This window comes from Amblyomma mixtum, chromosome 4, assembly GCF_055824585.1.
Source record: "Amblyomma mixtum isolate Tamu chromosome 4, ASM5582458v1, whole genome shotgun sequence".
Lineage (NCBI taxonomy): Eukaryota > Metazoa > Arthropoda > Arachnida > Ixodida > Ixodidae > Amblyomma > Amblyomma mixtum.
In genome coordinates this window covers 136158244-136177655 of record NC_143015.1, presented here as the reverse complement: position 1 = coordinate 136177655, position 19412 = coordinate 136158244, and the positions used below count along the sequence as shown (strand labels likewise).

General features: G+C 48.0%; 1 protein-coding gene and 1 long non-coding RNA gene across 2 annotated transcripts in view; both read right to left on the bottom strand.

Moving 5' to 3' along the window:
* Nucleotides 1-19412, bottom strand: part of LOC149348342 (uncharacterized) — a 358890-nt gene that overhangs the window by 191879 nt on the left and 147599 nt on the right. The window lies entirely within an intron of this gene.
* On the bottom strand, nucleotides 612-4662 carry LOC149348351 (uncharacterized). Its single transcript, XR_016292733.1, has 4 exons — nucleotides 4265-4662; nucleotides 3872-3940; nucleotides 3291-3355; nucleotides 612-759 (listed from the first exon to the last, which is right to left on the bottom strand). It is a non-coding gene; the product is annotated as an uncharacterized LOC149348351 (long non-coding RNA).

Below are 19412 nucleotides of genomic sequence, written 5' to 3'. Positions count from 1 at the left end.
CTCTCGGCGCATGAGCAGCGTTGCTACAGCGACGGATACGCGGCTATAGGCGCGGCGCCTGCTTCGCATGCGTCTCGGCCCCGAAGCCGTTCGCAGGGCTGGCATGCGGCACATTTGTCACCTGCTGGAGCATTCTGCTTGAGCAGCGCTGGTGAGAACGCTAAGAAAGTGGAGTCATCTGCTTCCACGACGGCGTTAAATGAATACGCACGTGAGGGTTGCCGGATCGCATGGCATACGACTTTGAAACAACAACCAATCAACCAGTGTACATTCAATGGACGTCCGAGGTATGTCCTTTACTGGCTATACGGATATCCGTGGGAGATCCGCCTACGTCCAACGGCTCTCGCACGGACCTCCGACGGAGGTACAAATATAATAATTTAGACTGCCGACAGATATCCATCTCGGATATCCGCCGGCGGATCTTTTGAGGATATTTGCAGGTAATGCATTCTTCACCATTATGAGGCAAGCCAGAACTACAACCACCAATCAGTGCACCTCCCAGGGCCACTGGACTTATTAAAAGCCCGCAGAGTGTCTGAAATCGGACATACACCTTGCTGTATGTAATCTGCATGAATCTGTAAAGCAGTCGACCAAAATGGCAAAGCATATCAGTCGGGATGATTTTATTATGACATAAATGCCGTCTTCAGTCTTCATGAGGAATTCATCAAGCCGGCCATACACAGCAGCAGGAAGGATACTGTACAGACCATGATGAATTTGTAGACAAGCCGGGGAAGTCTTCTGCAGAAAACAGTAAACATTAAGTTCAGAATATGTCATTAAAGCAAGCGAATTTGACAGACACCATTCAGTTGTATGCAGTAACTCCACCGTGCCAAGTAAATTAGTCACCTGCCGCTCCGAAAGCATGTTTACATCTTGAACAACTAGTAAGTTGTAAGCAACAGAGGTGAGAATATTTCTTGCAATACAAAATATTTTGCTTTTCCAAAAAAACTGCAAAAACAAATGCCCGACTGCAAAGCTTTGTACCAGTTCATGAAAAATGCGTGTGCATTGCAAGCTTGAAGGAATTGGTGAGCGCTATAAAAACACGGAAAAGGGATGAACACACAGGACAACTGTTTAATCTCAGAAGAAACATGACTAAATACACACATTTGACTTCATATCATACACAGAAGAGGGAGGAACACACGCGCTGACAAGAATGAAGGAAAAACAGGTAAAAACTATGCGAGCTTACAACAGCCGAAGATTACTTACTATTCTTGAGGTAGGTTAATTCTGTTCCCCCTAACATCACTGAAGGGGAGCTGACGCATTGCTTATCTGGAGCAACGTGTATTGCAAAATTTCCGATAATTTCTCGTTCCCGTCAGTTTCTAGCCCTACCTATTACTTTGGTGTTTTTTAGCAAGGGTATGCATTTACAGTGTGCGAAATGAGGTGCCAGATTCCCGGATTTCACAAGTTGTTCGCATAATCTTTTGTGTTCCCGGAGCCTCGTAAGGCATCTTCCTATTTGCCCTAAGTAAGTTAGTTGGCAGCTGAGCGGAATGCTGTAAATGACGTTTTCGTCACACTTTACATAGGTGTTTTCGTGTTTGATGTTGCACCCAGGTTTCTTTTTGTGGTCTTCATTCTCGTTGACCTTTTTACACATTCCAATGAGCTTATTGGGAGCTGAAGAAACCACCTGGACTCCGTACTTGTTAGCTGTCCTCCTTATTCTGTGGGAGATATTGTGAACATACGGCATCACGGCAGGGCGTCCCTCGTAGCTCGTTTTCTTAGTTTTGTGGGACCCAGTAACTTCTCTTAGTAAGCTTTCAGCAGTACAGCAAAGTAACTGCTACGGGTAACCGCTCTCCTTCAATCGGGAGACCTGTTGGTCTACGCTGTGAATTATCAGTCATTCCAGGATTGTAAAGCGAGCTGTAGCTACGTCTTGCCTGAAACCAGCTATAAGAAAGTCTTGCCCCCACTCGATAATTCAGAGCGTAGACCAACAGGTCTCCCAAATGAAGGAGAGCGGTTATCCGGAGCAGTTACTTTGCGGCATTGCTGAAAGCTTACTAAGAGAAGTTACTGGGTCCCACAAAACTAAGAAAATGAGCTACGAGGGACGCCCTGCCGTGATGCCGTAGGTTCACAATATCTCCCACAGAATAAGGAGGACAGCTAACAAGTACGGAGTCCAGGTGGTCTCTTCATCTCCCAATAAGCTCATTGGAATGTGTAAAAAGGTCAACGAGAATGAAGACCACAAAAAGAAACCTGGGTGCAACACCAAACACGAAAACACCTATGTAAAGTGTGACGAAAACGTCATTTACAGCATTCCACTCAGCTGCCAACAAACTTACGCAGGGCAAACGGGAAGATGCCTTAACAAGAGGCTCCGGGAACACGAAAGATCAAGTGAACAACTTGCAAAGTCCGGGAATCTGGCACCTCATTTCGCACACTGTAAATGCATACCCTTGCTAAAAAACACCAAAGTAATAGGTAGGGCTAGAAACAGACGGGAACAAGAAATTATCGAAGCTTTTGCAATGCACGTTGCTCCAGATAAGCAAAGCGTCAGCTCCCCTTCAGTGATGTTAGGGGGAACAGAATTAACCTCCCTCAAGAACAGTAATCTTCGGCTGTTGTAAGCGCGCGTAGTTTTTACCTGTTTTTCCTTCATTCTTGTCGTCAAATGTGTGTATATAGTCATGTTTCTTCTGAGATTAAACAGTAGTTAGAAAGCGCTTCGTCCTGTGCATTTGTCCCTTTTCAGTGTTTCTATAGCGCTCACCAATTCCTTCAAGTATGTATTTCCAACTCGCCCCAGTAGTAGCGCTTTTGTCTTTTACATTGCAAGACACCACAGCTACTCCCACAGGCAGTCACTTCCACACTGATTGTCAAAAAAATTCAAGTGCAAGAGTAGGGATCCTTACCACATCGTTGCAAGCTAGCTAATGACTTAGGTTGGGCACAAGGTACACTCATAGAGAAAAGTTTGCTGGATGTCGATTTTCCGAAAATATTTATTTTTGCATTGCCTCGCCAGGCAGTCAGCTGAAATTTGTTCAATAAGATCGAGTATCCATGTCCCCTCCTGATTCTAGGCTTTTGATTAAATTGCTCTGGCTAACAGCACAGAGAAAATGTTTCACAAAGAACTCTCATACCACAAATTTTTATCCATTGTTGTACAAGTACACTGCAGTATAGCTAGATACCCTCCGCTGCACAGAGCAAACAGAAGGAAAGTATCCATTATGTGACAGGGTCAAACTTGCACTGTAGTTCAAACTTACCTGAAGGTTGCTGCTGTAAGCTGCAGGTACTATATTGCTGCTAGCTTAGGTCAGTCACATCCACACTGTATGGACAAGAAAATAAAGTACGAGAGAGCACCTTATACTGCACGTTGTCAACGATGCAGTAAAACACAATCTCTGTCGAAACTACAATGCCCACAGGGTTCACTGATGAATCACGCATCAGGGCACTGACAGCATATTTGATGATCCACAGCTGCACAGGAGTAAGGAAGAGAGGTCTGGTCACAATCCAGGAACATGTGGCTCTAGGGGTGTCATATATGGTCCTGCTATCTGGCTCAGCATTGAGCCCTGTGGGCATAACATGTTTGGCAAAGTTATACCAAAGCACTGCAAGAGCTCATTGCACTCAGTGATTGGGAAGTAAGTGAAAAATGTGTGACTGAAGCTCGCAAATTTAACACAACAGTTAAGCTTTCCTAAACAATGCTACTGCACAGTGCAAAGTACTGTGTAGTGAGTGGATGGTTGGAGACTTCCATTTGGCAAGCCTAATAAATAAATTGATAAGCTGTGGAAGTATGCACAACTTTTATATGACATTTTCAACCTACCTGTGCTTTCCACGGCTTGGCATAATTAATGTAGGCACCAATACACTCGGTAGCCGGGCCACATCCACACTGCAAAGGCAACAGAAAAGTAAGAAAAACTAAGTCGCGAAGCACTGAAAAACTAACACCGTCCTGGCACTATGCTTTTCGTGCATTCTATTTTATCGTAATTATGAACCTACGCGCAATTGCCTTAAGATTCACACCATGCAACTACACACCGTCTCAACTTTTTTCACAAACACGAGAAACACGTTTGCGGCAGCTAATGCATAGTGCTTGCAACTTCCACTCCGTGGCAAACAAGTAGCGCAACAGAGTACAACTGCGTTAATGCGGTTTAGTCATCCCACAGCAACACCCTGAAAGTAATTTTCAAGCACAGTTACTTACCTCGCAAGTGTTAACACCATGGCCGCTTCTTTCATCCAAAGCAACAAAGCATGTCTCGGCAAGGGGTCAGGCGACACCGGAGCTTTTTCACGAGAGCCTCAGAATCAAACGAACGTCTTTTCGAGCGCGTAGATGACACAACACATTTGTAGCACAGCCAAGCAACCACAGAGCGAACAAACCGCACATTGCAGCAAAAGTAAAGGTCGAAAGGAGCACCACGCGACGAAAACCAACGAGACCATCGCGCCACAAATATTGGCTTGGCTGATAGATTGGATTGGGTTGACTTTTAGGCTTACCGCTCTGCCGCGGCCCCTGGTAGGAGTTTATTAGGGTTTGTTTTCATGGAAGGCAGCATGCATGGCTACATGCCTCGGTTACCTCGAAGGAGTGCTGCAGGATAAAAGGGCGTTAATTATGAGCACTTGCGCCAGAAAGCCAAGCGATTCATTTAATTCTGGTTCTTTAACATCAACACCATAGTTGAGTGATCTTAATCAATCTGAATATTAAACTAGTTGGTGGTAGAAATGTGATTGTGTGAATTTTGGCATTGGCAAAATAGAATTTGTTTTAAAATGTTCGTCTGAGGGAAAACAAATTATATATGTCATGTAAGCTCACATCCCAAGAGGGATGTTTACGGATACTCCTCGGACATCCGCCGGCGGATGTCCGCCAGCCATCCAAAAACCAACGTCCCTCGTACATACACAGAATCTCCGATGCGTATATCCGAATATGGACATACGTAGGCATGCCCTATGGACATCCCAGCCTGGCACTGGAGATTCGGACCTTACTCGGACCTACCACGGATATCCGTGGTTGACTAACAGTGACGAACGTCTACTCAAAGTCATATTCCCCGCTTCTCGGCGCACGCATTTTTCTTTTCATTTGCATTTCTTTGCGGAGGGCAAGCACACCCTTCTAGCGCGGCGCGGTGCATAGCAGAAGCTTTGAAAAATAAATAATTGGTACTGTCTGTGGACTTGGCGCTGTTATAAGAGTAGTGCGAATGGCTGTGCCCACACGTTTATCCGTAGCGGCCACGCTTTGACCCTGACGAAAAGTAAAATGCACCCGTGTGTTAGATACTGATTCGCATTGGATTTCGATATGCCTTGGCTGTCGCTAAGCTGACCGGCTAAGCGACACGCTAACATTCGGACTGGCGGTTCGAGGCTGACTCTGCGCTGACTGTGCTGCAAGCCACGCGCTCCGTGCTGGCATTTGATACCTTCAAAGACGTTTGCGATGCATGCCGTATCAACTGACTCGACGACGCAACCACTACGTCATGAGACATGCAGCCGTGATAATTCGCATGCACGACTATTTTAACCTATTAGAACTATTAGTGCTCCTGTCTAGAACAGCGTAGCCATATGAGGCCGCATCGCCGCGAGAAGCAGACGACGCGCCTCTCTCCAAACGATGCGCGGAGAGCAGTGAGAGGGAGAGGGTGATGAAAACGCCGCCGCCCGGGCGGCGCAACATGTGACTCCCAGTGCAACTGGTTTTAGTTTGAAACTGCGAAATAGTAAAAGAAACTCGCACAGGGTGTTTTGGTTTTAAGCAATGCAATCAGTGCCATTTGTCCTGTCGGGCGGAACCGTAGCTACAAAAGGCGCATGGAGGCGTATTGGCCGCTACCGAAGTAGTGGCCATGTGTTTGAGCGCTCGCCTCGCCTTCGGGAGGTCGGGGGTTCGATTCCCGCGCCCGCCGGTCTACCCAGCCGGTCAAACCAATGGGAACAGGCGGTCCCCCGGCCATAGCGCTCGGCCTTCCAGGGGTGCACCGCTTGGGAAAGGTAGCCTGTGCCTCAAAATCCCGTCGAACGTGTGGGCAAGGAACGACTGAAGTGGTGGAACCCCACAGTCGAAGCACAACTCAGCTTGCAGACACCTCAGCTGCAGAAAGACTCCAGGACTCGAGGAATGCGATGTGTTCGCAGACAAACCTGGGAGAGGTTGTACAGATGTGCCGTAGCACGTACACCCCTGGAGGCGCCTTCCGAGGGGGAAGGGATACCCATTGAGTATTACGCAGCGGTATTCGCTCACTACCGCGTGCAGCTCCCGCGGCTCCCGCGGCTCATAGGCGGGTGTGCATGACGGGTGCACACCATTGGGAAAGGCACCTTTTTTTTTTCTTTTTGCGGTGCTCGGTGTCGTAGTAGATCAGACTATGCCGAACTGTACCGCAGAAAAGAAGAAGAAAAAAAAAAAACTCCGTCGCTTCCAAATGTTACACGGAAGTATGAGCGTGCAGCTTAGGCCCCTTTTTTTGCAATGTCTTGCCACATTAAAGTGTGTGGCGTTTTGTTCAAGGCAAATGGCTGCGTCGGTTTCTCGGGAAAGTAGAAGACTGACAGATAACTGCACACACACGATCGACGTTCGCCGTTCTCCCTGACGCTGTTTTAAAGCCATGCAAAAGAGCTACATCACCCTCATCTAGTCTACCCTTGTGGAGAAAAAAAAAAGAGTTCAGTGTTGCGAATTGTTTTCCAGCCAGCTGCCGTTCAAAAGTGGACCCTGTGTGTGATTATGTGACATGTGAGAGTCGATGCGGTAGGTTTCCTCGGATGAGAAGTCGTGCTCTCAGCTGTTGCTTCTTCGAGGTGGAGCAGATAGGGCGTAGATTTCGTTTTCACTCCGGCTTTCTGTCTATTTTTTTAGTTGAGCATTAATTCACTAACGCATAGTACGACTCGCTGGTTTTGTCGCACCGCGAAGAATTCCGATATCGACACATGGACAGCGAAGGGGCACACAGACGGATTTGTGTGCGGATTTGCCTCTCTGCCGTCTTCGCATATGTAATGAACCCACTAGCCTGACAAGTTGTGTTGTCGCACGGTATATCCTGCGCTGCCCTCGTCGCTCTGTTGCGCAATGCTTTCAATGTTCAGCTTTGTTTTATAGTTCAGGGCATGTATGGCGGTTGGGCTCCGAGCTGCTATCGCCATCTGCAGATGAAGAAAAGAACTGAGGGAAATCTATTTTTTAGTATTTTCGCTAGAGGGCACTACCAGTCCTTTGCCGCGTCCGAAGTGTGGGCTGTGGGTGTAGCCGAGGCTGCGAGGCTTTTGTTGCTTTTGGTGGACCAAGAAAACTGTGCTAAAGAAAGCGGAGACTACAGTGGAGTGGCGTACAGCAGACTAGCGAACAAGCGGAGGGCGGTAGTTTACTCGTGCGCGGTATAGGCTGTGTTGTGGCAATTACAACATGTATGGTTACTACGGTTGCTAATAGCCCTGTCACACGGGCACTTCGGACCGCGCTCGGTCTCGAACGCGGTTGAAGTTTGAAGCGCGATCGAGGTGGACAGCTGCTACACGTATCCACTCGATCCCGATTGACTGGTTAGATTGCTACATACGAGATGGCGCTGCGCATACTGTAATCATCGCTATCGGTTTCTAATAAATTAAAAATAACAATCCTTAATAAAAATTTTCTTGTGAAACTTTCAAACTATGAGCAGAAAAAGCAGCTTAAAAGGACACTGAGGAGAAATTGAAGTTGGCTTGTACCGACAGAATACCAGCTCCTGATTACAAAAACGCCACTCATACTGACAACAAAGTTCTTGTAACGTAGAAAAGAGCGAGAACCAAAATACAGGTATCGCCGCCACAGGCCAAACTCGCAAGTAGAAGCGTGTGACAAAACAGCGTTGCTAGAACCAATGCTTCTAGTAACACTGGGACACGAGAAACCACTAATCACTGAGGCGCAGCCAATGCATGCGCAAATCTTCTTGACGTCGCCAGGTGGCGCCACGTACCCGGCAGCTATGCGCGCGCCTGCAGCATCGGGCCCAATCAGCGCCTGCTCACCGGCGGTAGGCGGGCTCCCGGTATTCCGGTAACGGTAACAAGGTACACGGTATGCTAAAGCTGTCTATTTGCGAGAACTTCGTTCACGACTTCGAGAGCGGGATCCATCGTAACGCTGGCAAAACGCCGGTGCAAACGTAAGCGAAGCGACGGTAGCGAGGGACGCAATAGCCGATAGATGCCTTCAACGTGCGGCCGGCGGTAGCTTTCTTTTCGGCTGCTGCTAGGCGCACTGCTGGCAGTCAGAAATCACGGAGTCTGCGTTACGTCATGTGCAATCATGTTTCACGTCACTTAGCCCTGTGTCGTCATAAAAGAATCCCAAGTTTGAATCAGAGTGGCGGGAAAAACTTTTTCAACTTCGAATCCAAATTTCTTAGAAATAAATGCATCTTTCGCAGCCGGCCAAGTGGCAACAATGCCGAACTATCGGATTTTGCTTTAAAAAAATATTAATAAAGCTCTCCTCACTGTCCCTTTAATTACTTTCTGCTGCAACCAGCATTGGACTCGATAGCGAACAGCAGCAAAACAACGCTCGGGTAGAGCACTGTAGCTCGGGGCATAGACAGTTTCAGTTTCGCAGCTCCGCTCGGAAGGTGGCTAAAGTGGCGGTCACGGGAACTAGTGGCGCTGCAGTCGAGCTTTTCTACATCGTCTGCTGTCGCGGGAGTTTCGCTCGCTGCAGCTACGACAGGCTAGACAGATTTTCAAGCTGGTTTTTCGTGTGATAGTGCTGTTAGTGTTGTTAAAACGTGTTTGTGGTGAAATATGTGCACTTGGTGACTTCAAGCGAGAGGTACACATGCCATCCTGCTTTGCGCCCGGCTGCACAAGTGGCAACAGAAACGATGCCACCAGTCATCATTTTTTCCAACCGCCTCGCGATGCAAGCGAATTTAAAAGGTGGGAGCAGATGTTGCATCGCAAGGATAGACGGCTCTCTCACACGGCTAAGATATGTGAGCGTCATTTTGAGCATGACGATATTATCAAGGACTACAAGCGCGTTGTGAATGGGCAAGAGGTCCGAATTCTCTGCGGGAACTGGACGCTAGTGCCCGGTGCCATCCCTCGACTCTTTCCCGGCCTGCCAGACCGATTCTCAAAGCCGAAAATTGTGGAATTCAGACGGAAGTCACCAAAAACGCGTGCTGCCATGCAGACTGATAATTGTGAAGATCCGTGCAGCGACAGTACGTCCTCAGGAGAGCCTTGCGTAGAGGCAGTCAGGCCGAATGAGCTGATGCCTCTTTCCCGCTGAGCGGAAACCAGCGCTACGTCGACTGCACTGACGATTGGTGACCTGGCGACTGCGACTCTACCATCTACTGAGTGGCATCATGAATCAATAGAGGACGAAATAACTGGGAAGGTGTGCGCAGTTTTCTACTGCAGAAAGCTAGCGGCAAGCCGTCTAGTCATTCCCAAGGCTGTTGTTGTAGAAGAAGATGGTAGCTGCTTCGTGAACGGCTACAACAAGCTGCACAGGCAGCTGATCAAAACTGTAGCTTCTGTTACGAACCTTGAGAACATTCTGCTGGAAACAGATGCCTTAAATATCTGTGCAGGAGTAAACACAAATCTTGATGAACAGCTGACGAAGTCGGAAGCTCTTCATCACAAACACTGTTGTTTTTTCGAAGCAGCTAATCTGTGCGCGTTGCTTGCGTTTTAGAAGACAGTTTCGAGCGAGGGAGAAAACGGCAGCACCTAAGAGGGGCCAGAAGCTGCAGAACTTGAAGAGGAAAGCTTTTCGAGCAACTGCCGCGCGGGGGAGAAAAAACAGAGCGAGGTTGTGGCACTGAAAGCAGCGCTCTCAAAGCTTACAGATCAAGGAATTGAAACAGCACTGGTTGATCTCCCACCTTTGCAGCGCCTGGCATTCATGACAGCATTAAAGCAGCTGAAATCAGAGTCATCATGTGGCATGCGCTACAATGCTGAGTGGTTGCTAAACTGTTTAATGCTGAGGATAGCCAGCCCACGAGCTTACAGGCTTATTTATGACATGAAGATGATGCCACTGCCCTCCATGAGTCGTCTAACTCAAGTCCTTAAAGGCATACCTTGCAAGTTTGGGTTCAACTTCATTTGTTTGGAAGCAATAGAAAAGCAATTAGGTGGTAGAATGGGTGGCCAAGGATTTGGCACTCTGATATTAGATGAAATAAAACTGCGCCAGGCGTACAAATTCAGCAAGTCGACATATAAGATTGACGGCTTCGTCGATTACGGTGACATTACAGAAGGAAGCATAGAGCTTGCGGATCATGCTCTTGTTCTTATGTTTGTGCCTGTGCTTGAAAACTGGGTGCAACCTATTGCGACCTTTGCCACGAAAGGAGCTGCCCCTGGAAACATTCTGGCGCAACTTGTGTTGGAAGCAGTTATCCAACTGCACAAGTATGGAGCGACTGTCATATCGGTGGTCAGCGATGATGCTGGAAATAATCGTTCAATGTGCCAGCACATGGAAATCAGTGGCAACGTTGCATCTCCTTGTCATAAGATTCAGCATCCTTGTCTACCTCAGGGGAAGTACCTCCATTTTATGTGTGACATTCCTCACGTCGTCAAATGTGTGCGGAACCATCTGCTCAAGCACAGATATGGCCAGGTATGCTTGAGGTAACCCACTTGAATTAATAATACGTCAGCTGAAGTAGAGACACCAATTTTTTCCGATTGAGTGCTCTATTTTTCTTCGGAATGGTGTGCAAGACACTAGTATACATGAGCCATAACATGGCATTCACCTACGCCAGCTTAATGATCTGTGATTGACTTTTTTTTTCTCCCATGCTGTTTGGTTTCGTTTGCAAAGCCGAACAAGCAGACGATTCGAGGTCACGTGAGTGATGCAAAAACCACGATATAATCGCTGATTATTTATTTTTTGCAATTCCAACTCTTGAGTAGGCTTGCGCAAAAGTTTATGTGAATTAATAGACGAAGGTAGCGACCATACTGCAGTTTTTCTATGCCTCGAGCTCAAAGCGTCTGTTACGTCACAGCCGTCGTTCAGCTGTTGAAACGAAAACCGAAACAGTATCTTATTAGCGCAATCCACGCGGCTGTCCATGTTTTCTAATGTGCAGCACAACATAACAAACAAATAACACACGAATAAAATTTGGTGTCACTGCTCTTTTAAGGTAATGAGATGAAAATTTGTATTTGCGACTTTTTTTTTAAAACAATACTTCCAGGCTGGAGACTACAGTATTGACTTCAGTCACTATCAACTGCTCTTCGAGACGGAGAAGAAGAAACATCTAAAGGTCGTCTATAAACTGACGGCAGCTCCTGTGCAACCGACGAACCTGCAGAGAATGAACGTGCGGCTTGCTGTGCAGGTTAGCTACAAGGGGCACATGCACAAAAATGTATAAATTTCAACGCTTTCAGTGTTGGGAGTGGTGTCATCAAACTACTTTTCTTGCAGCTCTTCAGTCGGAGCACTGCCATTGGCCTGCAGGTCTACAGGGCAGAGGGTGTTGAAGGACTGGAACACAATGAGGGAACAGAGGCCTTCACGAGAAAAATGAACGATCTTTTCGATGCACTGAACTCAAAATGCCTTGCGGAAGGGATCCGAGTGAACTCGCCAAAGATTCAGGTACTTTTTCTTAATGTGATGTCAGTGGGCGGGCTCTGAGTTGTTTCTTATCGTGATATACGCTTTTGCTTCTCAAGGGTTTGACTCAGTAATCATTGATTTCTTCGAGCAGGTCATCAAGGACTTCCTCCATCTGCTTGACGAAACAGAGCATAACCACCAACATCGAAACATGCTCCTGTTTGCTTCACAGCAAACGACAGAATCTCTACGAGTGACCTTGCTGTCGGCTTTAGACATAATTGATGAGTTGCACAAAGAACGTGGGCCTTATTTACTGACGGCCAAGCTGAACCAAGATCCCTTGGAGGCAACACGCGTGCATAATGATGAAACGTTGAACATAGCGCAATTTTCTTAAGTAGCAGCCTATAAGCGGCAGCCTGTTCGAAAGAAAAAAAATGGCTGAGGCTTAGCTAAGGTTAAGCCTTGTCAGATGCGAAGCATATTGATGGCTAGGCTTGGTAATACATGGCTTTCCTTGGTTGAATACTTGGTCATTTTAATACAACCACTAGAAGCCTTCGTCGTGGGGGAAGACAACGGCATGGCTACAGCGGAACGCCGACTGACCCCGAGACGCGCGTTGGGTGAGCGCCTGGATTGCCACGGAAGCCGCGTCCGCCTGCCCGGTGGAGCGAGCGTTTCACCTACACCGAGTGTGAACGCGCGTTCGAAATGCGCGGGAATGCCGCTCGAGGACATTCCGGCGTCTGTGCGATGGCATCGTTCTCCCTCTCCCAGCGCGTGACGGCGATCTGTCGTGACGTCATCGTGTCACGTGGTTGGTCGCGTACAGCTGGTACAGCTCCGAGCGACGGCGCGAGGTGGGGGACCTGTTTCTCATCTGTCATGACGTCATCGTGTCACGTGGTTGGTCGCGTACAGCTCCGAGCGACGGCGTGAGGTGGGGGACCTGTTTCTCATCTGTCATGACGTCATCGTGTCACGTGGTTGGACGCGTACAGCCACGGTAACGGCGTGGGGCATACCTCTAGCAATATGGTTCGCATAAAAAATTAGTTGTAAATGGTGCAATTACTAACAAACTTTTCGCCTGCTTTCTCTTTTTTTTTTTCAGAGATTCTTTGGCATTGTTCGCTCTTTCCATGGCGATGATGACCATCCCACGATCATACAGTTCAGCCAGATTTATAGGCTTTTGTCCCTGTTCACTCCTGTGAGAGAGAGAGAGAGAAAACTTTTATTTAAAATGAGGAAGGTTGCTCGAGCAACTTGGGTGGCACCCCTAGTCCAAGGCGCCACTGGCTTTAGCTGACTGACGGACTTGCTGAACCAACTTAAGTTGCTGATCCAGGGTCTCGCTGGTCAGGGCCACCTCCCACTGCTCATATGTCGGGTTGGATACAGTTAAGTGTTTTGGTTTCGTTGTGCATTCCCACGATATGTGGTAGAGCGTAGGGCAAGCTCCACACCAAGGGCATGTATTCTGATATTGAGTGGGGCTAATCTTGTGTAGGATGAACAAGTTAGGGAAAGTGTTGGTCTGAATTTTCCTCCAGTCTATGGCTGCGGAGGAGTCTAGTTTTATGTGAGGGGGTGGGTATTTTCTGCGCTCCAGCCGAATATGTTCCAATCTGTCACCATAGGTGCTAGGCATGGGCGTGGGGTAGGGATGAGGATCCGCCCGGTGGATTAAATCTCGGGCTAGATCGTTGGCTACCTCATTTCCAGCTAGTCCTTTGTGACCAGGTGTCCATGTTAGTCTGTGTGTTTGGCTGAGATTTCCAAGTAGCTGTGTTGCTCTTGAGGGAAGCCTGCCATTAAGAAAGTCTCGGCAGGCTTGTTGGGAGTCTGTTATAACGTGGGAGGACTCTCCTCTTTGGTCTTTATGTTTGATGGCGATAGCTATTGCCAGAGCCTCTGCAGAGGAGTGGTTTTCTGCATATATAGAAGCTTGGAGAGCCGGTTTTAGTTGGTGGTCAATCGCAGCGACTGAGAACTTTCCCGGCGTGGGGTAGGCCCCAATGTCTACGTAAACGGCTTTACGGTCGCTTTCTAGGTGTTTCTGAAGTGCCTTTGCTCGCGCTTGTCGTCTGCCTTGCTGATGAGCATGATGCATGTGACGTGGGATTGAACTAACGGTGATCTTTTCTCGAGTTTGGAGTGGAAGAGAGGTTTTACTGCCTCTTGTCTCCAGCCCCAACCATGTCCCGAATTTAGTCAGGATCGTCCTTCCCGCATTGGTTTTTAGAAGGCGTTCTTTTTGGCTTTCCAAGATGGCTTCTTGGAGCTCGGTAAAAGTGTTGTGCAGACCAAGCTCTAAGAGTCGTTCTGTAGAAGTGGCTATTGGAAGATTGATAAGAGGGGCTTACAAAACTGCCCTGTGAAGAATGCAGTGAAAGGGAACTGTTCTGGAGCTGCTGAAAGTGTCCTCGTGTCGCTGCATGACAGCCTCGGAGAAAAGGCAAAGGCTGCTGCGGAGCTCAGAAATGCTGTGGAAGAAAAACTATGCAAGAAGCTTCTTAGCATAAGCTCTTTTTCGAGTGAAAGTGATGACCTGGGCGACCATGGATACGAAAGATCTGGACCAGAAGAAATGGTTATCTATTACTTAGCAGGATATGTGCATAAGAAGATAACTAAGGCAGTGCATTGTAAGGATTGCCAGGTCACGCTGACGGCTGCTCCTGGACACGCCAGCCCAAGTGATGTTGTTCAGAGGCACTTGACTGACCTGAGGTCGTTCAAGCCAGGATGCCTACGCGAGCCGTCGCTAAGGCTGTACGCAGTCATAAAGAAGATAGAGAGCATTGTTCACAAAGCCCTTGAGAAACGCGTTGTATTTGGCGACCTGTTCTGGGAGGTGCTAGACAAGCTTGAAGAGTCCTCTGTGCCTGCAGTCGGTTGTCATGCTCACTGCCAGGAAGTCACTCCTAAAGTGATCAAGTTTTACGTCATCATGAGGATGCACTTTTTTTCCAGGAAAATGAACTCTGAAATGTTGGTAACTGCTCAAGTGCAGTCAGCGAGAAAGAGAGCAAAACTGCTTTAAAGGGGCCCAGAAACACAATCTTAGTTAACTGTTTTGCCTGTTGATTGCATACAGTGAGTTATAATGGTGCTATTAGCGTCGGTAATACCGCGTACATTCCGTTTTTTAATATTTTAATGTCCTCCCAAAAACAACTTTTTGGCTCTGATGGTGTCGCCACACAGTGGCGGGTTTTTAGCAGCGGATATGACATCACCTGGCCCGAGCTTGATGACCGGACAAACAGGAAATATACTGCAAATTGTGTGAATAAATAGAGACACATTTTGTATATTAGATCAACAAAAACAATTTGTTTGTCTTAGATAAAAGCCCTGCAAAGCTAGTAAAATAAAAATACACCACCAGGGGCGCTCTGGCATGGAAACAACGCTGTCAGTCTCACAGAGAGCAGGCAACCATGGAGTACAAACTTCCGCGACGTACTCTGGCTGGCTGTTTTGATTGGTTGCGCCAGGTGCCGTCATTGGGAGAGCGAAATAGGAGTGGGAAGCCCCGCCAAAATCGAGTTGAGGGCAGCGTTTTGTTTGCTTGTATGTTGAAATTTCTTCACTGAATAACTCCCGTTCCTGTGCATCGATTACTGTAATTCTTTTTAAGTCAGCATCTGTGTGACATAAAGAACCCACCTGAAGTATAGCCGGTATTCCCCCAGGCAGTGTTTCGCAGCCCCTTTAAGCACCCATTAATGGAACGCTTTTTACAAAGCAAGATTTTTTTTTCTCTTTCCATGGAAGCGTTTGACACTTAAAATAATTTTCTCTTCAAGAGATCGATAAATTGTTTTTAAAAATGGCGCAGTTTAACGAACAATGTGCCGTAAAAGAGCTGTACAATGAAATATTTAAACAAGTTTGTCTTACCTTATTCATATCTCGTTCAATTATTCGAACCTAATGAACACAAGAAACGGTAGATTATTTCATTGCACAGATTGGTGTGAAGTGCTATAACCGCCAGAAAGAACATAATATATACAGTGACACACTCGAGAAGGTTGGGACTATAGACGCCTAAAAGGCGAAGCGCGCCGATCGTGCGTGCCTCCTTCAGATATTGTTCGCCCCAACCCCATAGGTTGTACCCTTGTACCCTCCAAGCGGAACAGCTTTTCGACACGCACCAACACCAGTTATGCCATATTCTTGTTTGGTCACGCCGGAAAAAAATAATTAACCTGCAGGTATGTGCGCGGCGCCGCCCGTCTTTACGAGGGTGTAGCAGACGACACGCGAGATGTGTAGAAAAGCGCGACTGCAGCGCCGTTAGTTCCAGCGACGTCCACCATAGGCACGCCATCAAGCGGCGAGTATAGACCAGAATTTTGAGCCTCTCCCGGGCGCGGCCATTTTGCACCGACTGGCGCGCCGCGGTGCGGGCGTTTCTTTGGGGACTGCGGGGCTGCGGCAGTTCCGCGGCCGCGCCTGCATATAGCCGCGCTTCGGGCGCTAAAAAAACATTGTCGAGCATACTTCCGCTGCGTGGCTGTGTTGCAGGAAGTATTTACGTTATCAAAGCGATAACATTGACGCGTTTTAATGACATTTAGTTTGACATTCAGGTTAATCGTGCCGGCGCTTAGAACGCGCTCGTGCTTATATCGAATTCCGTCTTGGTGCTCCACCGCAAAGAAACTTTTTGTTCAATATCAAGCATTAGGTGTGCGGCTAGCATGCAGTTCCAATTCCCATGCACTCTTATTCCTTCCTGTCGGCCGGTAATAAAGCGCCCCCCCCCCCTTTCCACAAACAGGGCTTTCTTGTCGCCGCGCCAGTTTATCAACAAATTACCGCTGTGAGCTCAACTGAGTCGCAGCGCCAACAGAAAACAAATTTTGTCATGGTTTATACAACCTGGTGCATAAAAACGTACTTTCGCTTAATTTATCAAAGCTTGAATAGATATGAGCAGCTAATCCAGCTTTCACTAATTGTGAGGTCCGAAGTCGCGTTATTTTATTCAGGAGCTCTCGCCGCGTGTCAGAGCGTTGCGTAGCCGTTTGGCTAAGTGTGGAAAATGTAATGAAATCGCGCATATTTTCCTATGAATAAGGTAGATACCGCACCGCTGCGGTGGCTCAGTGGTTACGGCTCTCGGCTCTGGCCCAAAAGACGCGGGTTCGATCACGGCCGCGGCGGCCGAATTTCGATGGAGGCGAAATTCTAGAGGCCCGTGTACTGTGCGATGTCAGTGCACGTTGAAGAACCCCAGGTGGTCGAAATTTCCGGAGCCCTTCACTACGGCGTCCCTCATAGCCTGAGTCGCTTTGGGGCGTAAAGCCTCAATAAACCAAACCAAACTAAGGTAGATACCAACAGCAGAAAGATACTATTGATAAACCTTTACCCCCCAGATACCTCATGCGCGCGGAAAAAGCAGCTGAAATCGGTAGCAGTCGTGCTTACAATCCTGTGCATGAAATGTGTTTAATGGGAACAAGAGCAAGCTCAGCGCAAGGATGCCGAACACGTACTGGTGATCGAAAACACGCGCTCCGTCGGGACAATCTTCAGTCTGCAGCTCGCCTATCCAGTTACTATATACTCCACTGAGTCAAATCAATAGATCTACATTCTGATGCATAAAATTATCATAGATGATACCGCACGTAAAAGGCGACAACAAACGACACGGCAGCGCAGAAATCTGCTTAGAAGTGCCGGTTTCCAGTCCGTACACATACCTGGTCCACTACCCTCGGATTATTTCGTTAACGAGTAACTGCGCGCAAGATAACCGCAGTACTGTCTGGAGGAGGGAGAATGTGAGCAGTGACGCACAGCACACACCCTCATACGTTAGCTGATGGAGCACAACAACGGCAGAAGCGAACACGTAAACATGCGTTCTACGCGCGGCGCCGGCGCGACCCGCAGTCCCTCGGGCCGCGCGCGCCGACAGATCGCGACTGGTGTCGAGAGTAGAAGCGCGCCCGCAGCCTGCGTGCGAGGGTAAAAAAATCTGGTCTATAAGGAGCTGCGAAACTGAAACTGTCTAAGAACGTTGGCACGGGGCACGTGTAGGGGAGCTGGCATCGAGGCACCCTAGGCACGTGTAAACGGTAGCGCCATCTAGTGACAAAGCGCCAAAGTATATAGAATAGTAGAAAATGTAACAACTGACTATACAACTGAATAAAAGCAATACAAAAAATCACTAAATCCCTCTATGCACCCCTCTACTTGGCCGATCCCCCTGGGTGGGTATACGCCATTCTAGAAGGTGAACAACAACAACTGCTTCGCCAGGTGTCGCTCTTGCGAGGTAAACACACTGCATTTAGTTAGTCCTAACAGCTTGAAAATCGCCAAATTCTCTGAAAAACTGGGGCTAGTCATCGCTTAAACCTCTACGTGGGGACGAGAGTGTGCGAAATACAAGCGAACCGCTACCATTTGAGCGAGCTATCGCGTCAAAGAATCCAGTGGTAACATGTATTTATTCTGAAGCGGGCGAGCAGGGCGCCGCCATCTTGTCAACGCATCCCGCTACCCTCGATCGTGCTCCATGCGGCTGATCACATGCTGAGCAGGATCGCGGTCGATCGCGATTGAATTTGCCGTGTAGCAACGGCGGATCTGCATCGAGTTCGATTTCGATCGACTTGATGGCGATCGAAAGTGCCGTATATTCATGAGCCGCTGCGGTTGCTCAATGGTTATGGTGCTCTGGTGCTGATCCGAAAGACGCGGGTTCGACCTCGGCCCCGGCGGTAGAACTTCGATGGAGGCGAAGTTCTTGAGGCCTCTGTACTGTGCGATGTCAGTGCACGCTAAAGAACCCCGGATGGTCCAAATCTGCAGCCCCCAACTATGGCGTCTCGTAGCCATAGCCTTCGGGACTTCAAACTCCATAAACCAAACCAAACCAAACAAATGTCATTAATGACATAATTTAGACAGGAAAAGCAGAACGGTGGGTCTAAGAATTAATGTGCGGAAAACTAAAGTAATATTCAGCAGTCTCGGAAGGGAACAGCAGCTTACGATTGGCAGCGACGCGCTGGAAGTGGCAAGGAAATACGTCTACTTAGAGCAGGTAGTGACCGCAGATCCTTATCACGAGAGCGAAATATTGTAACGGACTGGATTCCTAGAGAAGGCAAGCGTAGCAGGGGCGGCAGGAAGTTAGGTGGGCAGATGAGATTAAGGGGGCATCGAGGCCAACTCTATCAACAGTTCGGCATTTCGTGGCTTTGTTGTCGCTGGCCCAGCGGCGAAAGGTGCATTTATGGCTGAGATATTTTCATTTCGAGCTGAAAAACTTCAACTTCAAGTAAAGAAACTAAACCGTGCGGGCACGCAAAGCGCATAGCCGCGAAGCACCAGTCCATAAACCAGCTGACCGCCTGTTGCGCCGTCAAGTATATGTTTTAATTGGTTTCCAACATTCAGGTTATCTCTTTTCCATCTCCCTCGTGCGTTGAAAGTGCATCAACGCTTTCAAAATAAAAACTATATCATTATCGATAAAACGCCCGACCTTCATGCACGTTTGTCAGCCTGTGAGAAGCGTGGTGTTTGTGGTTATTTCCTCATCGCGCTTGTGTTTGCGAGACTGAATTGTGGCGGGGGTACCTGTATTTTAGTTCTTGCTTTTTTCTACAGTACAAGAGCTCTCTACATTACAAGAGTTGTCTCCTATGACACCGGTACT